This window comes from Amblyomma maculatum, chromosome 3 (assembly GCF_055883805.1).
Source record: "Amblyomma maculatum isolate TAMU_Amacu chromosome 3, ASM5588380v1, whole genome shotgun sequence".
NCBI lineage: Eukaryota > Metazoa > Arthropoda > Arachnida > Ixodida > Ixodidae > Amblyomma > Amblyomma maculatum.
Genome location: NC_139346.1, coordinates 24,821,946 through 24,835,303, shown reverse-complemented (window position 1 = coordinate 24,835,303; position 13,358 = coordinate 24,821,946).

Sequence of the window (13,358 nt, the reverse complement as noted above, 5' to 3'; positions counted from 1 at the left end):
CCTGTCATGTCGTGTGGCCTCGTGACATTTGGCTCATGGCACTTTTGGCTTGTGCACAGGGGTCATCTGTTAAATACTGGTTAACATGCATGACAAATACATTTTCACACAAACTGGTGGCAAATGGTCAAGTGGTGCACTGCAGATTCTGAAATGTATACCTAATATGCATGCAAGGATCGCACCATCACATTACATGATCAAGAGTTCTATCAGTACCTGTAGTTACATAGCATTTCAATGCCCATTAAAGGACCACCTCAGACAATGGTTGTTGTTACCACAAGACCTGTTCTAACAGCGTACTGACACCATTCCACTGAGCGATGGACATGTATATGCACACCTATCTACCTAGATAGCTCATGATTGTGGATCTCATTTATTTCTACGACTTCCAAGGAGTTCCTGTCGTCAGAAACCCTACACTTTATGAAATCGGGACAGTTGTCTTGAAAGGTGATGAAAAGAAATAACTAGGTTACCTTGACGCAATGCTAAATTACAGAGGGTGAATATGCTGCATGAAGATACCAAGAAGCTTGTACAAAGAAAAGTGAGAGTGAAATGGCAGGATTTTTGAAACAATGAAATAAACTACAAACTATACTTGTCAAACCTGTCATTAAGGAATGGAAATCATGCAGTAATCAAAAACACAACGTGGAGGCCACTTTAGGTCATCTTCACAAAACACATATCCACACCTCACACACAGCTTTATACTTATGAAAGAGGACAAACCATTATGCAAGGAGTGTGGAGATGAACTAACAATAAACCATATCTTACACGTGCACCAGAGTCGAGAAAATAAGAGGAAACATTTTGTACAATTTTGCAACAGATCCTTTTCCATACCAGCATGATTCTAGGAGAGACGTGCAAATTTCCTGCATTTTTGGTTTCCTAAAATGTTCCTAAACAAGCTACATCCTAAAGAACATTTTAGTCATTACACACAAAATAAATACATTACACCTTGTTCTTGGTGCATGGCAGAATTAGTTGCTTATGCACCATAAAAATCAATACAATGCTGTAAGGTATACCTTGGTTAGCTATGTTATATGAGACAAGCTTTCGGTCTGGTGTGGTCCTTATTCACGTGACAGCGCTGTCACGCGGGTCTATGTCCCAGCGATCGGAAAGTGACCTATTCCAATAATTCTACAAACTGAAGGCGATTCTGCAGATTTCTGAAGACGAGTGCTCAACTGTTTTATCAACGTCCGCCTGCTTTGACAGCCTGGAGTGAAACTGTTGAAGAGAATACATTTTTTAACATTTAACGCGTTTCTGAAGGCGTTGCTTTAAATTACGGGGCCCACAAAAAGCAGCTGAATGTCAAACGCCGCCTAGGTAGGCTTTCTAGCTAGCCAGCGGTGTAATGTGGAACATCGCTCCGCCGGTCCATCGCTGGCGCCGCTGACTTGACAGGCGAACTGTTCAAACTTATAGCTACAGACCACACCTGAAACACTGAATTGCGCATGATCAAGGCAGAATTTCTCTAACACTGAGCACTGGTAGCTATCGATTTCGCGCCCAATATTGTGAAAATCTGTCCTCTCTTCGATCATTGATACGTCCACGGTTGAACATTTATGCGCCTCGGGGTAGGCCAGCCGTTGGAACATGGATGCGTGGTTGTAGCAACGATCACTTGCATGGCACACTCTGCAAAATTCCAAGAGTCAGCTTCTGCAACGAAATGTGCAGCGCACATTTTCTACCGTGTACCTAAGTCCGGCGATGCATGCATATCGATCCCGATCGTTTCAAAGCTGCGCGGCCGTTCAGTCGGGTCACGCTAACCTCGAGCATGCGGGGGTTTAAACTACATGTACGCAAAATTCAACGACAAGAAAAAGATGCAGGCTAAGCACAAAGAACATTGCTGTTCACATGGAAATCGGATCATTCGCGCTTCCGTCTTTCCGGTTGTGCACTCTTGCGGTGCGGTGCAGTAGGTCTTCGCCTCGACGAGTCGATGTGCAGCTCGCCGCAGTAGCAGCGCAGGCCTCTAGTAGATTCGGCATGTCTTCTGCCACGGCTCTGAGGTAGAATTTAAACGAAGAATTTAGCTAGAAACATCCTGTTTCCTCGGTCTGCATGTGAGGAACAAGCATAATGCCATTTCACATACATACTTTGGACTGCTGAATGTTCTGCACGGCGAGGTGCGTGTGTGTTGTGCCAGCGCTAGATCTTCGGAGGTCGATGCACGACCTAAGACAGCGTAAATGCTAGGAATAGCTCGCTCGCATTACGGGCAGATCGAGGTGATAGTTTAGTGCGAAGCGAAAGCTGCTCGTGAATGTGCGTATCTCGATGCCAGCTGGTGGAGCTGGCGCAGTACGTAGCATCGCCTGCAGCTATGTGCGTGACAGCGATGCTTGCCGCACACAACCCTAAGTGAAGACCGTATTCTATGTTAGAACGGATGCACTCTTCGTAGCACCTCATCGAGAGTCCGGCTAGCTGATATCATAGAAGATAAAATCATTCACGCGTAGCAAGCGGAATGTGGCCGCGTTCGACGTGCATATAGCCATGAGCCTGTATATCGACGTCCGCCGTATCTTTACGAGAATCGAATGGATACGTCGGACGTACCTTTAGACACTTCGTAAGAACAAAGCTAGCGGAATTGATGGCATTCCAGCTTAGTTGCTTCAAAACCTTAACGATGACGCTGTTAACGTTCTGTTTAACTTAATTATGTCAGCAAATTTGGACAACCCTGCTGTGGCCACAGGATTGGAGGAGGTCAGTTTACATCCCCATTCCAAAAAAAGGCAGTGCCAAAGATTGTTCCAACTACCGCACGATCGTGCTTATTTCGCATGCTAGCAAGGTAATGTTAACAATCCTCCAAGGTAGGCTGCGGTAGTACAGTCGAACCCGGATATATCGAATTTTGGTTATATCGAACTCACAGAATATCCCCTTGAAAATCCTATGTAAAAGTATAGGAAAGCCGCGTCATATATCGAACTCAATTTCACCGGTCGTTCGATATATCGAACTCCGCACCACGCACTGAAAAGTGTGCCTTCCCCAAAGACGATCGCATCACCCTTGGCCGTCTGCCGCGTGACGTTTTCAAGCCACGCGCGGAAGGAATGACGGGGGACAGTTCTGGACAGCGCCGCGCCCATTCCCCAAAGGCGCGCGCATCTGCAGTTATCGTTTCCCGCGCGCCAACACATGACGTTTGCAAGCCATGTGCGTGGGTGTGCCCATTCTTTTGCCGAGCTATCTCTCTCCTTCAGCACGCGCTACGCATGCGCCAAGCCAGCTCAGCCCGTTTTCAGACAGACGTCGGAGGCTTCCTCCAGCGTGTGTTGCGAACCCTCTGCGCGCGGCGGCTGAAGTGGTTATGACGCCTGCGGACGTTAAGAAGCGGCAGCTCTCTGTTTCTTTTTTTTTTTTTTTTCGAGTCATCCTTTCTTATCGTTGAGCTGTACGCGCGACGTAGCGTTAAGACATGGCGGCAGCGGACGTTAAGCAGCGGCAGGCCTGAATTTTTTTTTTTTTTTTTTTTTTTGGTGGGAGCCGTTTATCTTTGCATGTATGGATCAACGGAAACACGCGGTCTGCTGCTGCGATTATGACGCCCGCCCCAAGCGCGGCGTGATAAATCGAACCAGGCTTGTGCAATCAAGCCATCACGGGCACTCTGCCAAGTTCGCTCCCGGCCACAGGAGGAGCTATAAAAAGATATACGCGCCCTGACGTTATCGCTGCGCAGCATCTTGGCACGCTGCCAAGAAATGAGCTGTGGATGCGCCGACCGAAACGGAGTGACGCGCGCCATCCACATGCAAGCGAAAACGCTCGCGATTTCTGCCGCAGCGACACAGAAACGTTGTATTGAGCTGTCGCGGTGGCTCGAGCGGCAAGAGGGACGCAGCTCCAACAAGTTTGAAATTTTTCGCTCTGTCGCTGCCGCTCGTCGCTGAGATCGCTCAATCGCTTAGATGTGAGCGAGCTGGTCTTAACGCATTTTTTTTTTCAAATTCTCGGGTGCAAAAGTGGAGGGTGGGTTCATGGATTGATTATGCGAGTGGATTGATTACGCGACACATGCGGTATCGTTTTTTGGCATCGTAAGTGCCGTCACAAGCCGATTTTTGTATATCGAATTATCGATATATCGAACTATTTTGCGATCCCCTTCGAGTTCGATATATCCGGGTTCGACTGTATGTGGATCGGGAGCTTCCGGACGTGCAAGCTGGGTTTCGCAAGGGAAGAGGAACGAGAGACCAGATTGCCAACCTTCACTGGATCACGGAAAAAGCAACACAGTTCCAGAAGCCCATCTACTGCTTTATTCATTATGCAAAAGCGTTCGACTGCGTAGATCACAACAGATTGTGGCAAGCTCTCCAAGAGATGGGAGTTCCAATTCACCTCATCTGTCTTCTCAGGAACCTGTACGAAAGACAAGAGGCCACAGTCAGAACTCAGCATGGTCTTACTGATTGGTTTCTGATTGAGAAAGGAGTGAGACAAGGCTGCATACTGTCGCCCTGCCTATTTAACCTATATGCTGAGTGTATCATGAGGAAGGCCGGTCTGGGTGAGTCTTCAGCTGGAGTGAAGATTGCTGGAAAACGTATCAACTTAAATATGTGGATGATACCACTTTAATGGCAGAAAGTGAAGTGGAACTCAAGAGACTTCTGATGCGCGTACAAGAACAGAGTAAGAAGTTTGGGCTTAAACTGAACATTAAAGAGACAAAGATCATGGCGTCTTGCCCTATCAAGTCCCGGAGCATCAAGGGACAAGAAGTGGAAGCCGTGACAGAATTTCTTTTCTTGGGCTCCAGGATTACCCGGGAAGGTGACTGCAGCCATGAAATTAGGAGATGCCTGCTTTTGGGAAAGAGAGCCATGGTTAGCATTGACCGCCTAGTTAAGAGCAGAGACATCAGACTGCCAACCAAGATCCGTACAACTCGTGCTATGGTCTTTCAGTTGTGATGTATGGATGCAAGAGTTGGACTGTGAAAAAGGCTGACCGCTGAAGAATTGACGTTTGAATTGTGGTGCTGGCGGAGACTCTTGAGAGTTCGTTGAACTGCCAGAAGATCAAATCAGTCGATATTTTAGACCATAAACCCTGACTGCTCATTGGAAGGTCAAATTCTAAAGTTAAAGCTTAGCTACTTTGGTCATCTGATGAGAAGAGAGGAGTCACTGGAGAAAGCTTTGATGTTGGGAAAGGTTGAGGGTTGCCGGAGAAGGGGTAGGCAGCGAACGCGATGGTTAGATGGCATCCTCGAGACGCTGCAGATGTAAGTTATGTGATGTTAGGAAGATAGTGACAGACCGCAAAGTGTGGTGTGATATGGTCCATAGGGTCACGAAGAGTCGGACATGACTGAACTGAACTGAGTATTGTTCCACGATGAAAAAGAGTTTATAAGGCTTAATGTCCCAAAGTGACTAAAGCTATGAGAAATGCCGTAGTGGAAGACTCCGGTAATTTCGACCACCTAGCCTTCCCCCCATTTTCGTAATCAGCATATATACATCACTCAACAACACCTGTAAGGCATGAAAGCGTCACTACCATCTATCGCATCTGTGGGCAGAACAGCAGCAATGATGGCCGCATCCACTAACCTGCATTTCCTCCTTATTACACAGGTAAATTACCAGCGCTTGCCATTTCTAATGTGTACTAGTTATGCTGTGTTGCTTTTACTGCCAAGCCCACAGTGTTTTGATTACCTCCATACCATATGTCAGCTACTAATCTTGGCAGGTGATGTCAAAGAATATTTCGGACCTAGCACCACTCACATAATGGAAGCCTTGAATAAAATATATGTCTTAGGCATGTATCTAGCTAGATCAAATGAAAAGAATCCTAGAGAAAATGATCCAGAACGACAAAGTGGTCGGTGAAATAATCGGGAGGATGTAAGCGATGCCTGGCTACTTGAGGAGCAAAATGAGGGAAAATATTCAAACACTGTCTTTAAGATTGGCAGAGTCCAAAGACGGTGTTATAAAGACAATTCACTTGCCAGAAAGAAGCTACGAAACTTAGAATATAAAACTGATTTCTGAATTATACAAGGACAAACTTGACAGCACAACTGGCCCCTTAGATGTTGAAGAGTACACAGGTTGGAAACTTTCAAAGATAGACCAATTATTGTTGAATTTGCTCACTTAAAAACAAAAAATTTATTTGTGCCAAGAAACTAAAAAATGCTGACAACAGAATTTCAGAAGACTACTGAAAAACAAACAATTTGCCAGGTTTTTGACTCCAATAAAAAACTTAAAAACTCCATTACGATAAAGGTAAAGTCATTATCACATACCATAACTACCTCGTCAGGTCAAAGCTCAGCTTCTTGTCCTCACTTTACAATAATAGCCAAAGCAAGTCTCTCACTCAAGCTCAACAACCTTGATACCGATTTCCTTCCACGCATGGCAAATTGTAGCATAATCATACAAACTAAAATCTGGCTAAACTCATCTTTAATTCACTGAAATCCTTTCCATTTTCTCTAAGTGCAATATTTTCTGCCAAAATAGAACAGACGGGTGAGAGGAAGGTGCGCTAATTGGAATCCATCTCTTGGTTCCCTGAAATTAATATTTCAACTCCTCTAGAAATATTAAGAATTTAGTCTGTTTCCTTCTTGCAATCATTGGAATTTACTATCAAACGCCTGATCTAACCAATTCTTTTCTTGCTCACTTCCATGAAGCACTTCGCGTCGTAACCACTTCATATGATCACTCTCCTGCCCATGTTTTCGGCTGAGAGACCTAACCTTTGGTCTGTCTCAGCTCGTATCAAGCCCCACAAGGCAAACATACTTGGATCTTGTTTTAATTAACCACCCTGATAATGTTTCATTACTACTTCGCTTGGCAATCACTCCAGAATTCAACCCACACATTCTTGCCAATTGTGACTAGTAGAGAAAACTCTATGACAAAGGCATCTATGCAGCCATAAATGCGGAACTCGCTGATTTATGCGCACAGTTTCTCCAAATTTCCTAAAACATTTTACTGCAGCCAACTGGTTGTTTTCAAGAGCAAGGTTCACCAACTACTAGATTTTCTTTAGGAAGTGCGACTGTTGGTGACGAGGGAGGATGATTTTTCCAAGTGGCAAACAGACAACAATAAGAGCAAGAGCCTTCTTATTTATTTATAGATACTCTAAGCCTTTACAGGCTTATACAGGAGTCTCCGGTTTCTGGAAGAAAATGCTTTACACAATTCGTTATATTGAGCCTTATGTCAAGTTTGCGAAAAAAAAAAAGCTATACTTGATTTTCAAGTTCCAACGATCATCACTTAGTTTAGTTTATGGGGTTTAGCGTCTCAAAGGGGCGACTCTGGCTATGAGAGACACCGCAGTGGAGGGCTCCGGGAATTTCGACCACCTGAGGTTCTTTAACATGCACTGACATCACACAGCACATGGGCCTTGCTTTTCGCCTCCACTGAAATGCAGCCGCTGAAGCCAGGATTTCATCCCGCGTATCTGGGCATAGAATAGTCGAGCCCCTCCACAGCGGGACCAACAACCATTACTGAAAAACCATTGTCATCATGGGTAAACAAAGAGCTGAAGCATCTCAACAACAAAAATGAAAGGCTGTTTAACGTAATAGCCAAACACATGCCTGTCAGAAAAATATTAGCAGAAAAAGCCTTCTTATCATCACCAGAGAAAACTAAACTATTAACGTACACGTTCCACCATTATATAACTTTATCTCGGATGATGAATGTAGTCATGTCCTCGGCAACTTTTTATGTAGAAACCTGAAGGCAGATTACAGGAATTCTCAGCTTTAAACCAACTTGCATTGCCAGACATTACTTTTGTGCTTATGGTATCATAAAACTTAGTCATTAAAACTTGCATCTTCATATAGAGTGGATGACATTAGTTTGAAAGTGCTAAGAATAAAGAAATTGTTAGAATAATTTTGTGCCATCTCTTTCAGCAGTCCATAGAAACATGTACTTCCACAAGATTGAAAAGTCAGCAAGATCAGTCCAGTTCCTAAAAAAAGGATTAATCTCTTTTGTGTGAGAATTACCACACTATTTCAGTCCAGTTCCTAAAAGAAGGATTAATCTTTTTTATGTGAGAGTTTCTATTTCTCAAAAGCACGTTTGAAATTAATGGAACATATTCTCTCACATGGTTAGGTTCTATGTATCAGTTACATTTTGAAATTCCAAACTAGTTGTCTTTATTAACAACTTAAGCTCAAACCTTAGTCTGGACATTCCCACCAATACCCTCTTTCATTTCGAAAAACCTTTCAATAAATTACTGCACAAAATACTACTAAAGCTTTCACGTCTAAGAGTTAATGCCTTAGTAATAAAATAGCTCTGCAACTTTTTAACAGAAAGCAATTCTTACCTTTGTAACCTTGGTTACCTCAGCTGTTTCTGAATGAATAGTACTTGGACCCCTGCTGCTCCCCTTAAGGGCTTATGACGAGCTCAGCTCGTCACAAGCGATCGTCACTTCTTTTGCTTATGACAAGCTGAGGTCGTCATAGCTTTTCCGCAATGTTTCAAGGGACTTTTGGCGAGCCGAGTTTTTGAGACGGTACTTTACCACGTAAAACATAGATGGCAGCATGGGTCCCATCGTTGGCGTTTTTCTTGAATGCGATTTTGAACACTAGATGGCGAAATTCCTGCATCCCATTTCCCGCATTTTCTAAACCATGGCATCATGCGTGCATGGATCTGGTGCAGGAGATTATTCTGCGTCGGATGATAGCGCAAGTGATGATTGATGCTATTTTTTGTTCTTCAAGTGAAGAGGATAGTGATGACATTTTTACCGACAGCAAATCAGAAGCGGAAGACAGCAGCGATGACACGATGGCGAGCTCCCGTGAATGGTGCTGAATAGGTGGTGCGAGAAGGCCCTCTGCGCAGTGCCATGCTTCCAACGCTACCACACGGATTGTGGTCTCATTTAGTTTGAACGCATCTAGAAGCAATGGTGCATCTTTTTCACGGTAATTCTAAGCCACATCATACTATCTGTACTTTCACGAATCTATTTTTTTATTTCTCAATGCTCCTCAAAGGTGTAAGGTATACAGTATTGCACAAGGGGGCAGGTAATGACTAATAAAATATAATTATCCGCCAGAAATTGTTTCTGCAATTTTTTTTGTGTTTCAAACATGTTACTGAAGCATTTTACCTAATAAAAAAATTTGGCAATTTGGGAACATAATTTTTTTATTTATTTGGCCCTTAAGGGGCTAACAACCTTCTAACAATGTTTCCTCTAACATTGCTGACTGTGTAACTTACCGTCCAATATATAACAGCTGTGCTACATTTTTCAAGGTTTCATCCTTATTGAAACTGTGCAAACAATGATTAATGTCCGTTAAATAATTAAAACATGTTAGCTCTTCCACTGTATGTAGATGCACATTTCCTCTAAATATTTCATTTAGGTTCCGAAGTGACCTCCGTTTCCTCTGTAAGTACTTGGGTAATACTACATAATCTAACTGGTCATCCCATATGTATATTGCTGATGAAGCTAATTGAACCTTTGGTATTATACGTTGCACTCTGCGATTTTCAACCCCATCCGTCGACTTTTTAGCTTATCAAACTTTTGTTTGTATTGAACTTAAATGCAAATAAAAAAAATAGAATCCTTACTAATCTAACTTTTAATCAACCTTAGAATACGAAATCATACCATCCGTCTCATTTATTGCTACAATAGTGTGTCTGCTTTAGAATTCAGAACCAATTTACCTAAGCTTGAAAAGCAATGCTAAATTTCCTGATAGTGCCTCTTTCATATGTTCTATATCAATAACCTACAGCATTAATCCATTTCACCAGCTCACCACCTCTCCAGCCAAATCAGCCACAGCAAGGCCATCTACCCCATGCTGCTACAAACACCATAGTATACTGTCAATAATTTTTTGTCATGAGATATATATGTCATCTTGGAAAAGAATGATCTGATAATGGGCTCTGCATTATAGCAACCCCATCTACTTCAAGAAAGCAATTGATTAATATCTGTCATGCTATCCCTCATGTAATAGCCAATACTAGAGGCCTTCAAGGTACCAAATAAAAAAGCTTTATCCTGCTGATCACCAAAAACATATCAAAGCTATCTATCCAGCCAGCACAAAACATCAGCCTCCTCGTCTAAGGGTAAAATTATGCAACAATCAAACTGCAAAGCCATTCACAAATTGATCCAAGCCCCGTCTACTGGCCAAGGCCAAAACTAATAGAAAAGGGGCTAACAGATTTATTTGTGACTGGTTTATTGTTGCATAATTTGGCCCCTGAGTCAGTTTCCTTGACTATCCAACCATACAGGGTAGTGGATCTGCTACTGCAGTCACTGGTAATCCACAGCACACCCTCTAAGTAAAGCCCCAATTAAGGACGTCGCAGTAACCCTCCAAGCCCATGCATGCCCCCTCCCCCCTCCGAAACCCATGTATGTATCCAAAATCGCAGCTTGTGTTGAAAAACGATAGTAATTAGTGTGCCTAGCACATTTATGCAGGCCAGTGTACATATTTTACAAGACATTAATCAGCAGTCAAAATTCTAGAAACATCACATCTTATGCGTGAAGGATGGGCGAGTTGGTACGACATTCTGGGAAAAAAGTAGCGCACCTGCACAATCACGTCTCGTCTCTTTCTCCCTCGTGTTCATGTGCAGGTGCAGCTTTTCTTTGAACCAAACGAGTGGTGACAGTGCAGGAGCGGCAGGATCGAGGTAGCAACCCTTCGCACATGCCGAAAGGGAAATGGAACAGCAATCGCATATGTAGTGTCCCACAGTGCACAAATCGCACAGTGCCAGGTGAAATGAGCCTCCATAGATTCTCTAAGAACAATAAACTGAGGGCACTGTGGGTCGCGAAGCTGTGTATTATGAAAGAAGTAAGTGATAACATGTTCGCATGCAGTGAGCACTTCAAGACACAAGATTACATTTGGAGCCACCTAGGTAAGTTAGCCGTCACAATTCATAGCGGACTACTCGTAACAAAATGTGGTATGTTGTTTTAAATGCTATACTGAATAAAAATTATTATTATTATTTGTTATTTTAAAGATCTGAATCCTTTGCGACCATGACTGAAAGCTGGTGTCGTGCCGTCGCGGAAGATTCCTATTCTTGATAGGCCACCAAGAATGCCAAAGAACAAATACAAGCCGGATGGAGAGACTAAAGGTGTGTGTTTTGGACATATATATATGTGTTGCTCTTCCTCGCCTGACTGGGCCCGTTCTGCGATTTCAAGCAATGAGAGAAGTTATATGTACGACAAGTGATCTAATATTGCATAAATAGATGCCCGCAATGCCTTGAAGCGAGACAATCGCTTCAAGGGACATGACAAAAAAAAAAAAAAAAATTGTGCACGCATCCATAATGATCACCGCTGCGCCCTCCATTTTCATTTGCCGTCGCTATCGGGTGAATATACTGCTCACAGATGCGCTACCTCTAAAAAAATACTATGCACTCGAAAGAAAATGTGCTTCTCACTTCGAGTGTATGAGCAGGCTCAGGGCGCAACTGCTTCACTGCAGTTCAAGCCCGGGATGTTAGGGCAGTAGCAGCAGTAAGGCAATTACGACGGTAGGGAGCCTAACGGCCGTCAAGCTTCCATTTTGGTCCCAAGCTTGCACGCTTTGTATATGTAGAACCAGGGTGAGTTAAAGGAGAAATTGGCCGAATTAACTGATAAGGAACATTACGTGGAGTTTTGCGGGGATCACAGCTTGGTAATTAAACCAAAATGACATTCCTTAGTAGAAAATATCGTTAGCCGATGCATTGTTTCAATGTGTATCATTACTTGGTTGATGAGCATCGTGTACCTAATGTATAAAGTGTCCACGGCAACTGAGTACTTTGTTTTATTCTAACTTCAATACCATGACTGCTATATAAATTGAAAGCTTATGTCGAGTATAATAGCAATAAAATTATTGTAGGTACAATAGTTGATTGTGAATAAAAATGAACTTTGCACTGCAATATCAAGTAATATATCAATGGATGCCTTGCATTGACTAATTGCAATTAATTACTTGCCATTCGTTAACTGATTAAAAATTGAACTTCTGACAATAGCATAGTCATATATCATTGAATAGCTTATACAGAGCATGTTCGCACTACACTAATTGCAGGCTAAGAACATGTTCATTTATACATCGTTAATTAGATAATTGTGATTATCACTTGAACTTTAGGCTACAATGCCAAGTTATATATCAGAAGATTGCTTATATATAGCACGATTGCACTACACTGATTGCCAGTATTTGTTAATTGCTGTTATTTCATTAACTATGATTAAAAGTTTACCTTCAGACTATAGCATCAAAATGGCGAGAATTGGGCCTAGTTGGTTATTCATATTGGTTTTACTGCGCTAACACATTGAACGACAGAAAAGACAAACACCACGGAGCGCGAACTAACAACTGGTTTTAATGGATGAAACGGAAGTCATTTTATACACAAAACGTGATCGTCATCAAACAAACATAAGCAACGAGGAACCATGAGGAAACAATCATCGCAGGGAACAAAGGCATACAGCTAGACACACTCATCGCGATAATCTAAGCAAATCAACTTCTTTCGCAGACAACAACAGTGATACGTTGCTGATACACATATCGGCCCTGACGGATTTTATTTCAAACGCTTCTGTGATCTCTCTTTCGGTTTTATTATCAGAATGCGAAATAACAGCGGTTTTTTCAAATTGAGGCTTACATTTGCAGTGCTGGCAATGCGTAGCCAGCTTCCCTGGATGCGCGATTGATTTGCAATTGTTAGCATGCTCGTTTAGCCTTTTGTTTATGCACCGACCCGTTTGGCCGACATACTTCAATCCGCATGAGAGGGGGATGGAATAAACCACGCCTGTATCGCATTCGACGTGTTTCCTCTCATGGTTGGTGGTGCAACGTAGTTTGGGTGTTTCATCGAGTCTGTTTATTTTTGCGCACAACCCCGATAGCTTTTTGGGTGCCGTGAACACCACAGGGACTTCGTGCCTGCCTGCAATCTTTTTTTAGACCGTGCGATACTCCGTGTACATACGGGATGACAATCGGACGCGTGATCTTCTTGGAACCTTCAGGGTCATTTTTTTCCCCCTTTTTTTTTTTGCGGTCAATGTTTTTAGGATTTTTTCTGAAATCGAGGCCAGGAGAATATCAGGGTACCCGCTATCTTTTAGCCTCGCAACCTGTTGGATAATTCCTTGCTCTACCTTATGCACGCGTGACT